General features: G+C 38.5%; 1 long non-coding RNA gene across 1 annotated transcript; it reads left to right on the forward strand.

Annotated features, from left to right (window-relative positions):
- Nucleotides 1–997: 997 nt before the first annotated feature.
- Nucleotides 998–12,272, forward strand: LOC122422571. Its single transcript, XR_006263875.1, has 3 exons — nucleotides 998–1,128; nucleotides 4,525–4,530; nucleotides 12,263–12,272. It is a non-coding gene; the product is annotated as an uncharacterized LOC122422571 (long non-coding RNA).
- The last annotated feature ends 2,483 nt before the right edge of the window (nucleotides 12,273–14,755 follow it).

Here is a 14,755-nt window from a genome sequence, read left to right on the forward strand (position 1 = left end):
AGACATTACTTTGCCAAAAAGGTTTGTCTACTCAGGCTATGGTTTTTCCAGTGGTCGTGTATGGATGTGACAGTTGGACTATAAAGAAAGCTGAGAACCGAAGAATTGATGCTTTTGAACTGTGGTGTTGGAAAAGACTCTTGAGAGTCCTTGGACTGCAAGGAGATCCAACCAGTCCATCCTAAAGATCAGTCCTGGGTGTTCACTGGAAGGACTGATGCTGAAGCTGAAACTCCAATACTTTGGCCACCTCATGTGAAAAGTTGACTCATTGGAAAAGACCCTGATGCTGGGAGGGATTGGGGGCAGGAGGAGAAAGGGACGACAGAGGATGAGATGGCTGGATGGTATCACCGACTCAATGGGCATGAGTTTGGGTAAACTCCGGGAGTTGGTGATGGATAGGGAGGCCTGGTGTGCTCTGATTCGCAGGGTCACAAAGAGTTGGGCACGACTGAGTGACTGAACTGAACTGAAATGAATATTACATTATATATATATGTACCACAGCCTCTCTATCCATTCATTGTTGATGGGCATCTAAGTTGCTTCCATCACCTGGCAATTATAAATAGTGCTACAATAATCATTTGGGTGCAGGTATCTTTTTGAATTATGATTTTCCCAAGGTATGTGCCCAGTAGTAGGATCGCTGGGTCATATGGTAGTTATATTCCTAGTTTTTTAAGGAATCTCCGTACTGTTTTCCATAGTAGCTATATCAATTTACATTCCTATCAACAATGCAAGAGGGTTCCCTTTTCTCCACTCTCTTCAATATTTAATGTTTGTAGATTTTTTGATGATGGCCATTTTGACCTGGTGTGAGGTGATACTTCATTGTAGTTTTGATTTGCATTTCTCTAATAAGGAGCGATTTGAGCATTTTTTTCATGCATTTATTGGCTATCTATGCATCTTTGGAAAAATATCTATTTAGGTCTTCTGCCCATTTTTTGATTGGTTTGTTTTTGAACTCAGGAGTTCATATTGAACTTATGAGTTGCTTGTATATTTTGCAAGTTAATCCTTTGTCAGTTGGCTCCATTTGCAATTACTTTCTCCCATACTGAGGGTTGTCATTTCATCTTGTTTATAGTTTCTTTTGCTGTGCAAACACTTGACTCAGTTCTAGTGAGGTGGACAAACTTAGAGTCTGTTCACACAGAGTGAGGGCTTTGCCAATGGCTCAGTGGATGAAGAACCCGCCTGCAATGCAGGAGACACAGGAGATGAGGGTTTGATCCCTGTGTCAGGAAGATCCCCTGGAGAAGGAAATGGTAACCCACTCCAGTATTCTTGGCTGGAAAATCCCACGGACAGAGGAGCCTGGTGGGTTACAGTCCGAAGGGTTGCAGAGTTGGACTTGATTAACTGACTAAGCACACATTAAGAAAATACAGAGTCATAAAACAAAGTCATAAAAACAAATATTATATATTTATGCATATATTGAACCTAGAAAAAATGGTATTGATGAATCTATTTGCAGGGCAGGAATAGAGATGCGGACACAGAGGACAGACTTGGAGACACAGTGGAAGAAGGGGAGGATGGGATGAACTGAGAGAGTAGCATTGAAATATATACATTACAATATGTAAAATAGATAACTAGTAGGAAGATAGCTGTGTAACACCGGGAGCTCAACTCAGTGCTCTGTGACAACTTAGATGGGCGGGAGGGGTAGGCATAAGAGGGATGTTCAAGAGAGAGGGGACATATGTATGTTTATGACTGATTCAGATTGTATGGCAGAAACCTACACAACATTGTAAAGCAATTATCTTCCAATTAAAATGTTTTAAAAGAAATTTAAATTTCAGGTAAAATACAAAAACCGGGGAGGGGGGGTGGGGGGAGTGGGATTTGGGGTTATAATGTGCCCAAACTAAAACTCCACTTTTTGTTCATAACAAAATGTGTTTATGGAGAGAGTCACACTAATAGCCCAAGTGACAGCTAATGAACTCTCCTTGAATAAGCCATTTTTAAATAATAAATAATTATAAAAAGTTAACATAATAATAAAAAATATTCATTTGAAAAATAAATAAACTTTAAAATAAATAAACTAAATAAAGTTTAGAGTATGCTTTTGCACAATGAGGGAGATACTAGTGATCTAAAAGAAATGATCAACTGATCCTAACAGGCTTTGAAGAGGTGACAGACAGAAAAGAGTAATTCCCACTGCAACCTTAAAGGACCAAAAAGAGTATGTTCTAATACATTCTCTGTATACAGAACATATTTATACACACACACACACAAATACTTCGTTAGGAATAACTGGGGCTGACATAAAGGGAAAAGCAATGAAAGAGTGTGGTGAATTGGAAAGAACACTGGGCTGGGTTCAAGGACTAGGAAATATTCTGGAAAAATCTCTGGAGGCCAGTTATTTCTCTCAGCTGTCACTGCCTAACGTCCCCTTGGTTGGTTGTCCCTTCTTTTGCTCTTGTCTTCCCAGCAGTCGTCATTCATTCTGCTGTTAAAAGGATTTCTTCTTTTAACCAAAGAAGAAACTTACTCAGAATCTGGCTTTTTTATACCTACACCCTCTTGCCATCAAGAACTACTTCTAGTTCATGCTTTCAATTATAAGATGAATATGTTCTGGGGATTTAATATAGCATAGTGACTGTAGTTAGTAACCCTGTACTGTGTACTTGAAATTTGCTAAGAGAACAGCAACATATTCTCAACACATACACATACACGTACACATACACATGGTAGTTGTGAGGTGATGGATATGTTAATTAACTTAATTATGGCAATCATTCCACAATGTATCTGTATATCAAATCATCACATGTGTATTTTAAGTATATACTGTTTTACTTGTCAATTATATCTCAATAAAACTGGAAAAAATATTAAAAAAAAAAAACTAATTCTAGTTTCCTTAATGTACCAGAAAGTCTCACTCTTCCCTGATTTTGCTCATGCTATTTGCTGCCTGGAATTTCCACATTTACAATCTATGAAATTCTACTGGTCTTTTCAAATGCAAGTCAAACATTCCCTCTGATTTAGAAGCTTCCTAGACTGAACCACTCAGTTTTCACTGGAGGCTGCATCATACATGGATCTAACATACCCACATTCAACTGTACGCATGTAATCAAAGGAGAAAGTTGAGATAATGCAAGTAAGTGAACCACCAGCCATTTTGCCGACAAGTATAACTCCCACAGCAGCAAGACCTCAGTCTGCTGTCCTTTGGTTGGTCTGCTCCTGTGTGTCCCTCATAGAGTGAGCCTTTCTCATTGGTTAAGCAACTTCTAAAGCAGGCATATTTCATAAAAGCTGGTGGCTGATGCAAGTCAACTATGTCATCTGATACCCAACTGAAAGAAAAAAAAAAATTTCCTAAATGCTTGAAGAAAACCAGACTGGCTTAGAGTCATTGAGAAATATCAATAGTATGTAATCCTCCAAGCTGATAGCTTCTATGGTATTTTCAAGGATAATTTTCATTATATTAAACATTTTTATTTAAGCGTTGACTATATTCTAACCCCATAAAATGTGACTTTGCTGATCTTGTAGTTTTGTTATCTCATACTGCAAGATTTTCTTTACATAGTTGTGAGCTCATTGAGGAATATGTCCAGAATATAACAGGCGTTCAATAAATGTCTGTAAATGAACAAATTGTGTGGCAGATGTGTTCAAGGATAGGACCTCTGCTTGAAAACAGCTACCAAATCTGACAAGTGGATATGTCAAGACATGAAGTGATGCCAGAAATTCTCTTTAGAAAGCTCAGAGAGGCCATAGATCACTAAGGAGAACATATTGTATAGCACAGGGAACTACTTAATGAGGCTGTGGTAGCCTGGATGGGAAGGGAGTCAAAAGAGAGGGGATGTATTTTGCTGTACAATAGAAACTAACACAACATTATAAAGCAACTATACTCCAATAAAAATTAATTTAAAAATATAAAGAAAAAAAATATAAAGAAAGCTCAGATATAACAGAAGCTTTCAAAAGACATGATCCCATAATTGACATGACATCAAATGTTTATGCCCCAGTGAAGACATTCATAGAGTATGTGATGGTTTGGGTCCTCCTTAAGCCAAATACACCAAATATTCACCAAATATTTTTCCTGAACTTAGACAAAGTTTATATATATTTGCTTCATTCTGTCAAGCTGCTTATGGACAACAGTGATTTTTCAAAGTAGTTAAAGTTTATTTGCAGCTATACTGATAGCTCTGTATATATGGCAGTATGAGTTTTTGGAATTTGAAAAAAGCAAAAATTTCATTTATTTTATACTTGTTTCACATATGCAATAGCCAGTCCAACTGGAATTTATGACGATGTAGATCTATGATGAAGTATTTTAAAAATATACACACATACAACATACAGAGGATTTTTATGCTAGAAAAAGAAAATGATCATGAAACTAGGCTATAAAAAGCAATCTAATTCACAAAGAAATGTTAGATAAACCTTGCTTCTGGAAAAGAAACAGTTACCTCTTAGAGTTATCCTAAGAGTTTAGTTAACTAATATTTGTCTATAAGTTCTCAATAATTGCTTTTAGAGCATTAAGTAGCATAAGTGATCAAACACGTTGAATATTTTATTGACACTACTAGCATTTTGAAAAACAATTCTCTGCTCTGCAAATATGGAAAGGACTTAAGGTCTGAGCCTTTTTGTAAATGCATGTCAGTAAAATAGTTATTTGCTCTCTGTTTGACAAGATTTAGAAGTGTCCATACAATATATGTGTCTTTAAATGCCAAATTACATATTAGCCATTATGATGTTTCTTTTAACATAGAAGAAAGGGAAGTGCCCTACAAAAGTCCTGTTTTGTTGTTTCGTTTAAACTTTATTAAAACACTCATGTCTTATCACATCACCATTTATTCAAAACGGGGGCAGATAATGGCATGAACACTAAGTCGATCAACATGAGTTCCAGCAAGCTGCAGGAGCTGGTGATGGACAGGGAAGCCTGGCGTGCTGCAGTCCCTGGGGTCACAAAGAGTTGGCCACGACTGAGTGACTGAACTGAACTGAATGTCATGAACACCAGGTTGAAATAAACTACCATCCGTGTGCCTTTTATAGGACATCAACTGTGTGTTGTAAGCAGCCAGAAAAGTCAGACACAAAAGATGCTATTGAAATGTGGAAGAAGCACTTTTTACAACCAAGATCACAGAGCTGAGAGTAAGGCTGAGGGTCTTTCCTGTTGAAGGACAGTAGTCCAGAGTGAGGACTTCATCTTAGTCCCACGAGAGTGACTCTTGTACCCAGAACATAAACTCTGGTGCTCTTCAAGCTCCACCCTGGCTCCACCCTGCTCTGCCCCTCTGCACACTCTCCCGGGTCATTAAGACTCTGAGAGGTTTCAGTTATTCAAAGAATGACCTGTAAAGTTAGTTTAAAGATATTCCTCTGTGATGACCTGGATGGGTGGAATGGGGTGGGGTGGGGTGTAGGTGGGAGGCATGCCAAAGAGGGAGGGGATATATGTATACATATAGCTGATTCATGATGTACAGCAGAAATTGACAGTACATTGTAAAGCAATTATATTCCAATTAAAAAGGGGAAAAAAGATATTCCTTATTCCTGGGACAGTATCAATGAAGTCGAGTGCCCCTGCTTTCTATCTAGTGAAGGAACACCGCATCTGTGAATCTCGCCAGCACTAGATAGACCTGCTTTTCCTGTCCCCAAGGCATCTGCTAAATCTCTTACTGAAGAAAAGAAAATCACTCATTCAATTTCTCAAGGCAACCCCCATACTACATATATATGGTGTAAATTCCTTTCAGAGCTTATCTACAGACCCTTGACTCTGATGACTGAGAACCAGAAGGATGGTGTAAGGAAAACACTGGTAGGAGTGGGAGATGGTCTTTTAAATAGATTGGGGGAGCTGGTACCCACAACTGTAAGATGGTACTCACAGTTTTTCTTTCCGTTTTTTAAAAGCTTCTCCCCTGGGGAGAAAAATGCCATTTTTACTCAATCACCAAAACAAACTAAGCCAAAAAAATCTATTCTCATTATACAGATATTTTTATGTACTATCACTTTTCTTGAGTTGTGTGAATTATGAAATACCCCTTAAAACAACCTGTTGTGCTATTACAACAGGACCAGGACAGAGTATAGTATGCATGTGTGTATGCACACATGTTTGTGTAGGGAGAGCATTATGATAAAGGGGAAAGGGAAAAAACACACTTCCCAGAACCCCTAAAACTATTAATTAAATGACAAATCTACCCTCCCTCCCTTGAATATTGGCCCAATAAGCAAGATATTAACTGAAAGAAGAAAATGTCTAGTTTTTTTTCTCTAAAGCATCTGCTCCTAATTGTTACAATAAAGAATCATTCCTGTGTCTTCTTTTGCCCAAAAATTAATAAAGAAAAATAATAATTCTCTGATGGCTAGCTTATTTATCTTTGTTCCAATCCACTCATAGTGCCACATTGTTTATGCTTACGAGAGCTGGACAAAATTTTTAAACAGCTATTTAAAGGCAAAGAAAATCATCCCAAAGCAGACAGAACCAGGAAATGAGTTTACTCCTGAGGAACTGATATTGTGGCAGGTTAAGAATTATGTAGCCTTTTTCTCAAAAGCGGAAAACTACAACCTTACAAGTTCAAGGTGGCAGGAAAGGAAGTTCAGACTGGGACTTCATAGATAGAACAAAGAAAGCATGAACTATAAAAGAAATATTTGATAAACTGAAGTCATTAGCACATGAAAAGATACATGTTATTACTCATCAGGAAAATACAAGTTAAAACATAAAGAGATAAAAGACTTGCAGTGCCTAATGTTGCCAAGGATTTGGATCCACTGGAATAAAGTAGATCACTGGAAGTCCAGAGCGCAGAGGTGGGGGTGGAAAGACGTTGATGATCAAGGCTCACAAGAGAGTTTTGGAGGTGAGCTATCTGTATCTTTTGGGGTTACTTGGTTAACTTTGTCAAGGCTCATTGGACTACACACTTAAAATGGATGCGGGTTATTGTACGTAAGTTGTAACTCAATGGAGTTCTTTTTAAACATAAAATTCAAAATAATTTTGAATATATATAAAAATGGACCAACAGAGCCTCCTAAATCCCCCAATGAATATTTTATACAATCCCTCAAGCTGGGATTTGGAGCCCAGGGGAGAGCCTGCATGTTCATAAATGTATTTCTGCATGGAAGCCTGCTTGCGGCTTGGTTGGCAAAAGTCAGATGACAAGTCTCTCTGCTGCTGGCCAAGTGAGTATGCTCTTTAGTCTGTCCCCTCATGTGTGGAAGATTTAAACTTAGGGTTAATTATAAGAATCCTGGTTTTGGCCTCAGACCTAAGCTAATTTCCCCAACCCAGCTTTACCAGTTTAAAAGATAAATGTATAACACTGGTGCCTAAGTGAAGCCTGAGTCTGTTGAAACTGTTTAAAAGTCCTGAGTATGATGATTCATTTTGTGTGTTAACGTGACTGGACCATGATATTTAGTTAAACACTCTTCTGGGTGTGTCTAAGAGTATGTTTCTGGATAAGATTAGCATTAGAATCCTCAGACACAGAGTAAAGCAGTTTGCCATCCATGATCAATGTTAGAGGGGGCATCACCAATGTATTAACATGCTGAATAGAACAGAAGGCTAAATAAGGAGAGTTCTCTCTCTTTCCACCTGTATTTGAGTGAGGACACTGGTTTTCTCCTCCCTTTGGATTTGGACTTGAACTGGAGCTAAACCATTGGCTGTCCTAGCGTTCAACCTTGCCTGCCAAACTGGGAGAGTCTTCTCAGCCTCCATAACTGTGTGAGTCAGTTCCTTAGAGTAAATTACCTTATGTACATATATATGCACATAACACATCTATATGTTATCTTTATACAAATGTTCATCTTCTAGATATTCATATGTATGTATATATATAATTATTTTATATAGCTATTACATATAAATGTATCAGTTCAGTTCAGTCACTCAGTCGTGTCCGACTCTTTGCGATCACATGAATTGCAGCACGCCAGGCCTCCCTGTCCATCACCAGCTCCCAGAATTTACTCAAACTCATGTCCATCGAGTCAGTGATGCCATCCAGCCATCTCATCCTCTGTCATCCCCTTCTCCTCCTGCCCTCAACCCCTCCCAGCGTCAGGGTCTTTTCCAATGAGTCAGCCCTTCGCATGAGGTGGCCTAAGTATTGAAGTTTCAGCATCAGCATCAGTCCTTCTAATGAACATCCAGGACTGATCTCCTTTAAGATGGACTGGTTGGATCTCCTTGCAGTCCAAGGGACTCTCAAGAGTCTTCTCCAACACCACAGTTCAAAAGCATCAATTTTTTGGCACTCAGCTTTCTTCACATACATGACCACTGGAAAAACCAAATTAGATGGACCTTTATTGGCAAAGTAATGTCTCTGCTTTTTAATATGCTATCTAGGTTGGTCATAATTTTCCTTCCAAGGAGTAAGCATCTTTTAATTTCATGGCTGCAATCACCAGCTGCAGTGATTTTGGAGCCCCCTAAAAATAAAGTCAGCCACTGTTTCCACTGTTTCCCCATCTATTTCCCATGAAATGATGGGACCAGATACCATGATCTTAGTTTTCTGAATGTTGAGCTTTAAGCCAACTTTTTCACTCTCTTCTTTCACTTTCATCAAGAGGCTTTTTAATTCCTCTTCACTTTCTGCCATAAGGGTGGTGTCATCTGCATATCTGAGGTTATTGATATTTCTCCCGGCAATCTTGATTCCAGCTTGTGCTTCTTCCAGCCCAGCACTTCTCATGATGTACTCTGCATATAAGTTAAATAAGCAGGGTGACAATATACAGTGTTGACATACTCTTCTATAAATATAATTGCTTCTTTTTCTTTGGAGAATGCTAATACGTGAACCAGGTCCTTTGGAGTGGCCTAAAGAGTCTACTAGCATGTGACACATTAGGCTGACTGAAAATCAGTGGTACCACTATGGATAACAGTATGGAGGCTTCTTAAAAAGCTGAAAATAGAGCTAACATATGATTCTGCAATCCCACCTCTTGGCATATATTTGGAGAAAAACATGATCCAAAAAGATTCATGCACCCCAATGGCCATTGCAGCACTATTTACAAAAGCCAAAACACGGAAGTAACCTAAATATCCATCATCAGAGGAATGGATAGAGAAGATGTGGTACATATACACAATGGAATATTATCCAGCCACTAAAAAGAATGAAATAATGCCATTTGCAGCAACACGGATGGACCTAGAGAGTACCATACTGAGTGAAATCAGTCAGATAGGAGAGGAGAAATATCATAGGACATCCTTTGTATATGGATTCTAAAAAGAAATGATACAAATGAATTGATACATAAAACAGAAGCAGATTCACAGACTTAGAGAACAAACTTATGGTTGACAGGCAAAAAGATGGGGGAAGGGATAGTTAGGGAGTTTGGTGTTGACATGTACACACAGCTATACTTAAAATGAATAATCAACAAGGACCTACTGCATAGCACAGGGAATTCTGCTCAATGTTATGTGGCAGCCTAGATGAGGGGAGTTTGGGAGAGAACGGGTACATGTATACATATGGCTGAATACATTTGCTGTCCATCTGAAACTAGTACAACATTGTTAATCGGCTATACTCCAACATAAAATAAAAAGCTATAAAAAATAAAAAGGAAATCAGTGGCTACAAAGTTTAGAGGCCTTCATCCACAAGAATTTTTCATATTTTGTATTTGATACTGAGAAAATATAATCCTGAATAATATGAACAGAAAGCCCTAAAACCAAAAGAAAGAGCAACCTTCATCTGCATGTTAGACCTGGTGTATTACCTGGAAACAAGCCATAAACTTAGGATAATTTTAATTCAGAAATATAAGCATTTTGGATGGGGCAGATTCACCCTTATTAGTGTGCTAAGTTGCTTTAGTCATATCTTTGCAACGCTATGGACTATAGCCAGCCAGGCTCCTCTGTCCATGGGATTTTCCAGGCAAGAATACTGGAGTGGGTTGCCATTTCCTACTCCAAGGGATCTTCCCAACCCAGGAATTGAACCTGCATCTCTTATGTCTCCTGCATTGGCAGGCGGGTTCTTTACTACTAGTGCCACCTGGGAAACCCTTATCAGAGTGCAGTAAAAAGAATTCCAGGGTCACAATTTTAGGCTTTACAATACTCTGAAAAATAGGCTGATGTTTTTCTGGTTTTTGTACCACCATCTCTATTCACCAACTTTTTGCCACCTGTGGACTGTAGCCTGCCAGGCTCCTCTGTCCATAGAATTCTCCAGGCAAGAATACTGGAGTGGATTGCTGTGCCTTCCTCCAGGGGATCTTCCCAACCCAGGAATCGAACCCATATCTCCAGCGTCTCCTGCATTGCAGGCAGGTTCTTTACCCAAAGAGCCATCTGGGAAGCCCTTATAATATTAAGTATAAATTTTATTAAGAATTGTAAGCAATTTCTCTGTTATTCCACGTGGCTTTTCTACAGGGCTTTAGAAACAATAGCCTTTCTGATGGCCGACAGGCAAAGGTAAGGGACCGTGCGTGTTAAGATGTAGGGCCTCTGAAGAACCCTCTCAGGTTGTAAGTTCCAGCTATGAACATTCATGGAACTGCATAATAAGTCCTTCTCAAGTCCCTTCTTGGTGGCCAAAGTGACTGTTTTTATTGGTAAATTCAGAAATAGTAATAAAATAGGAGATTTGAAAATCCTCAAAGAGAACTAGAGTGAACAGTCTGCCCAATTCAACCACTGTTTGCAAATATTTATTTTTTCATCTCTAAACCTCCGAGTGTGTTTGATTTGAAGCATTAAAACAGCAATTGCTCTGACCCACAGAAAATTTTTATGTTGAATAAACCACCTTATAAGCCAAAGCTTAAACATTGAGTGTGGATGTCTTCACACAGCGGTCCCCTTGTGAAGCAGCTGGAATTCTGGTTTTCAACTGACTTAATTGTCATGTCACTTCGGAAAGCTTCCCAGGACCTTAAGGAATGCAGGCCTTATGTTATAATGGGTGGGGCCTCATGAAACAAAGGGTATCACTTGTGTTTCCCTAGGATGAAATACAGAGTGTCTATTTCTGATTGTTATTTTAAAAGGAAATATAGATATACTTGGATATGCCATGCATGCGTGCTAAGTTGCTTCACTTGTGTCTGACTCTTTGCAACCCTTTGGACTGTAGCCCACCAGGCTCCTCTGTCCATGGGAATCTCCAGGCAAGAATACTGGAGTCGGTGGTCATGCCCTCCTCCAGGGGATATTCCGAACCCAGGGATCGAACCGTTGTCTCTTATGTCTCCTGCACTGGCAGGCAAGCTCTTTACCACTAGTGCCACCTGAGAAGCCCCCCTGGATACACCATGTCTCTCCAAATGCAAAAGGCAAGGTAAAAAGTTGGACTATCCTCTCTCCTTCAACTTACTTCTCACAGTTATAGTTTTGGTTTTTTGAGAAAGCCTATTTTATTGGGTTAGCCAAAGTTCACTTGGTTTTTTTCATAGCATCTTAAGAAAAATCAGAACAAACTTTTAGACTAACCCAACACCTTGGTCATCATATCCTCCTCAATGAATTAAGGAATAAGAATATATTCCCATGGATACATTACACCAACTGAATCTATGGACTAGGTTTATTTTTTAAATGCAGCTTTAATTGATTTTCTATAGTCAGAATTCACAGCACATAGCTGAACTAAAGAGCTGGGATGACTTCAGAGCATTTCTTCTCTCAACTTTGAACTTTATGACTTGCTGCTGCTGCTAAGTCGCTTCAGTAGTGTCTGACTCTGTGTGACCCTGTAGACAGCAGCCCACCAGGCTCTGCCATCCCTGGGATTCTCCAAGCAAGAACACTGGAGTGGGTTGCCACTTCTTTCTCCAATGCATGAAAGCAGAAAGTGAAAGTGAAGTCGCTCAGTTGTGTCCGACTCTTAGCGACCTCATGGACGGCAGCCTACCAGGCTCCTCCATCCCTGGGATTTTCCAGGCAAGAGTACTGGAGTGGGTTGCCATTGCCTTCTCCATTTATGAGTTGATCTTCTACTATCTCTACAATATTTTTGGAATTCTGTTGGAGTTCAGCTCTGCGACAACAGGCATATTTCACAGAAGGAGACTAACACTGAGTCAGGTGACCAAGTGAATAAACCATCATCAACTCTGTCAGATGTGTACTAACTGGCTAGCAAGTTAGGAGTGACACATTCAGAAGATCAGGTCCAGAGAATCAGTTAGCTATTACTAGGTATAACAGAATTGACAGAGTCCAAGGAAAATATTCAACTGTCTTTACAGAACCAGGTCATGGGTTGGAATGCTGTTCTTCCTGCTGACCTTACATCTGTCTTCTCATCCTCTTGCCCTCATCTGAACCGTCACCAACCCTATAACACCCCACTTAACCACTCCAGCTAAGTACCTCTTGCCCTAACTCTGTTATTTTCAATCATGACACCTTTTCTGTTTATTTGTTGTTTCACATTGATATCGTAATTATTGATACTAAATGCACTTTGGTTTACATTTTAATCATCTGTGTTTCCAGCTACCTTCCAAAATCTATTAAGTTAAAAACACTTCCATTAAGTAGAGTAGATATTCTGATGGTAGTACCTGGCTCATACCAGTTCACAATGAAAATCCAATAGATGATTAAAAAACAAGTAACATGCTTGAGGGACTCAACTGAGGGACTTCCCTGGCAGTTCAGTGGTTAAGACTCCATGCTTCCCATGCAGAAGGCACAGGTTCACTCCCTGGTTGGGGAACTAATCCCACATGCTACATGGCCAAGAAACAAACAAATCTGAAAGGATACACAACAATCTCTAGTTGTGGAATTTTAACTGATTTTCATTTTTATTCATTTCTGTATTTTTTCAGATTTTCTACATGAAGATATATTTACAATAACAATACTTTCAAAAGACTGTAGAAAATAATAGAAAAAATAAATAAATATTTCCCTAAAATACAACTTATCTCCCCAAAGAGAAACAGAATTCAAATCAGTTGTGGTATTTAGATAGCTTTTTTCTTTTAATATTCCAGTGAGCATAAAGTATATATTTGGTGACTAGATGGTTAATTCTATTATTATGCTCAAACAAATGTCATTCTAGAGTGAACTTTTTCTGCCTGTTTTATGTATTACCCTTTGTGACTGCTAAAAACAAGAGAATTATTCCCCAAAGTTCCATACTTATAGAAAAGGACAAATGTCCTAAGATAAAATGACAGCTCTTTTAGCAGGGACAAAGATAAACCTGGTTTCATATTTTCAGCTTCCTATGCTTGGAAGGAGGACAGACTGAGGATGCATTAGAAATGAAGTGATTTTTAATCATTTTTTTTAAGACTCTCATTACATTACATATTACATTAACATTTTCTCCCTAGGAAAAATTATAGGTAGCTAAGTTGCATCTCAAGCAGTAAAAATTAACTGACATTAAAAATTATACAAATGGGTTCAATGTTCAATATTTAAGAAATAGGTAGTGATAGAAAGGGTTTGGAATGATGAATAAATAAAGTTCCTGAAGGGAACAAAAACAGGCACATTTTTCAAAACAAAAGAAACAGAAATCTATGGGTTATTATGGATAGTTTCATGATCACTGTTTGGAAAAGAAACAATTATTTTGAAGAAAACATTGATCTATTGATCATCCACTTTATCAAACTTAGATGAAAGGAGTTGAGTATGAGTTGCGGGGAATTCAGTCAGATATAAGGAAAACATCTTTTTTAGCACTCTTGACATTTATTTTTCTTTTTTTTTCAGGAAAAATTTCCTGATGTAGGATGACTCAACATTGAAAAGAGAAGCACACAAAGTCACGGTGCTGTAGACCTTGGAAATCATTGACAATCTGAAAGTTGATTACTAAAGCACAAAAGCCAATACTCTGCTGACCTTGTGTCAAGAAAATCAACACGGTGGATGATTCCAGCTATGATATTCTATTGTATCTTGCCAATATGGCCTAAGGCTAAGGACTTAGAAGAACTGAGGACAAATTGCAACTAAATTCCCACCCAAGCACTTTCTTATTCCCATATACCCTGCCCAGGACCACTTGTCCTACAAAACATTTTTCTGACTCCCCCAGTTCTGAGTATTTGAATGCTCAAATCCATGAAAGATCAAGTAAATGTGGTTCTAATATTGATTTGGCAAATTGTATACTGAGAAAAGTAGATAGGACCCTTCCAAAAGTTAGTCACAGATTGTTGGGTGACAAACAGCACAGTGCCACACTCGCTTTAGTTGAGCCAGACAGAGCACAAACGTTTGATGTTTTCAATCTACAATAATACATAACCCAGAGATATAGGCAAGAAGTCTTACCCAGTTGGTGGTCCTTGTTTCACTTACTATTGTTGTCAGGGCAAACACTGATGATTTATTTTCTGTCTGAATTTCACTTACTCAGCAAAAGGCCATAAATTTAAGGTTAAGAAAATATACATGGCCCAGAGAAAATTATTTCAAAGTCAATGAGACCAATGACTATGTTGTCATTCTGATATGTTTGAATCAATATCTCTGATTAGATCTCTTTCAGTTATGGATTGGTTATATACCACATATCCTATTTCAAGCCAAATCACATCTAAGTCATGTTAGAAATGTTTGAACATGTTAAGACAGGTGTTTTCTCATAAGACTTACATCACGAAATTACAGGTCTTGAAAACC

The sequence above is a fragment of the Cervus canadensis genome, chromosome 20 (assembly GCF_019320065.1).
Source record: "Cervus canadensis isolate Bull #8, Minnesota chromosome 20, ASM1932006v1, whole genome shotgun sequence".
NCBI lineage: Eukaryota > Metazoa > Chordata > Mammalia > Artiodactyla > Cervidae > Cervus > Cervus canadensis.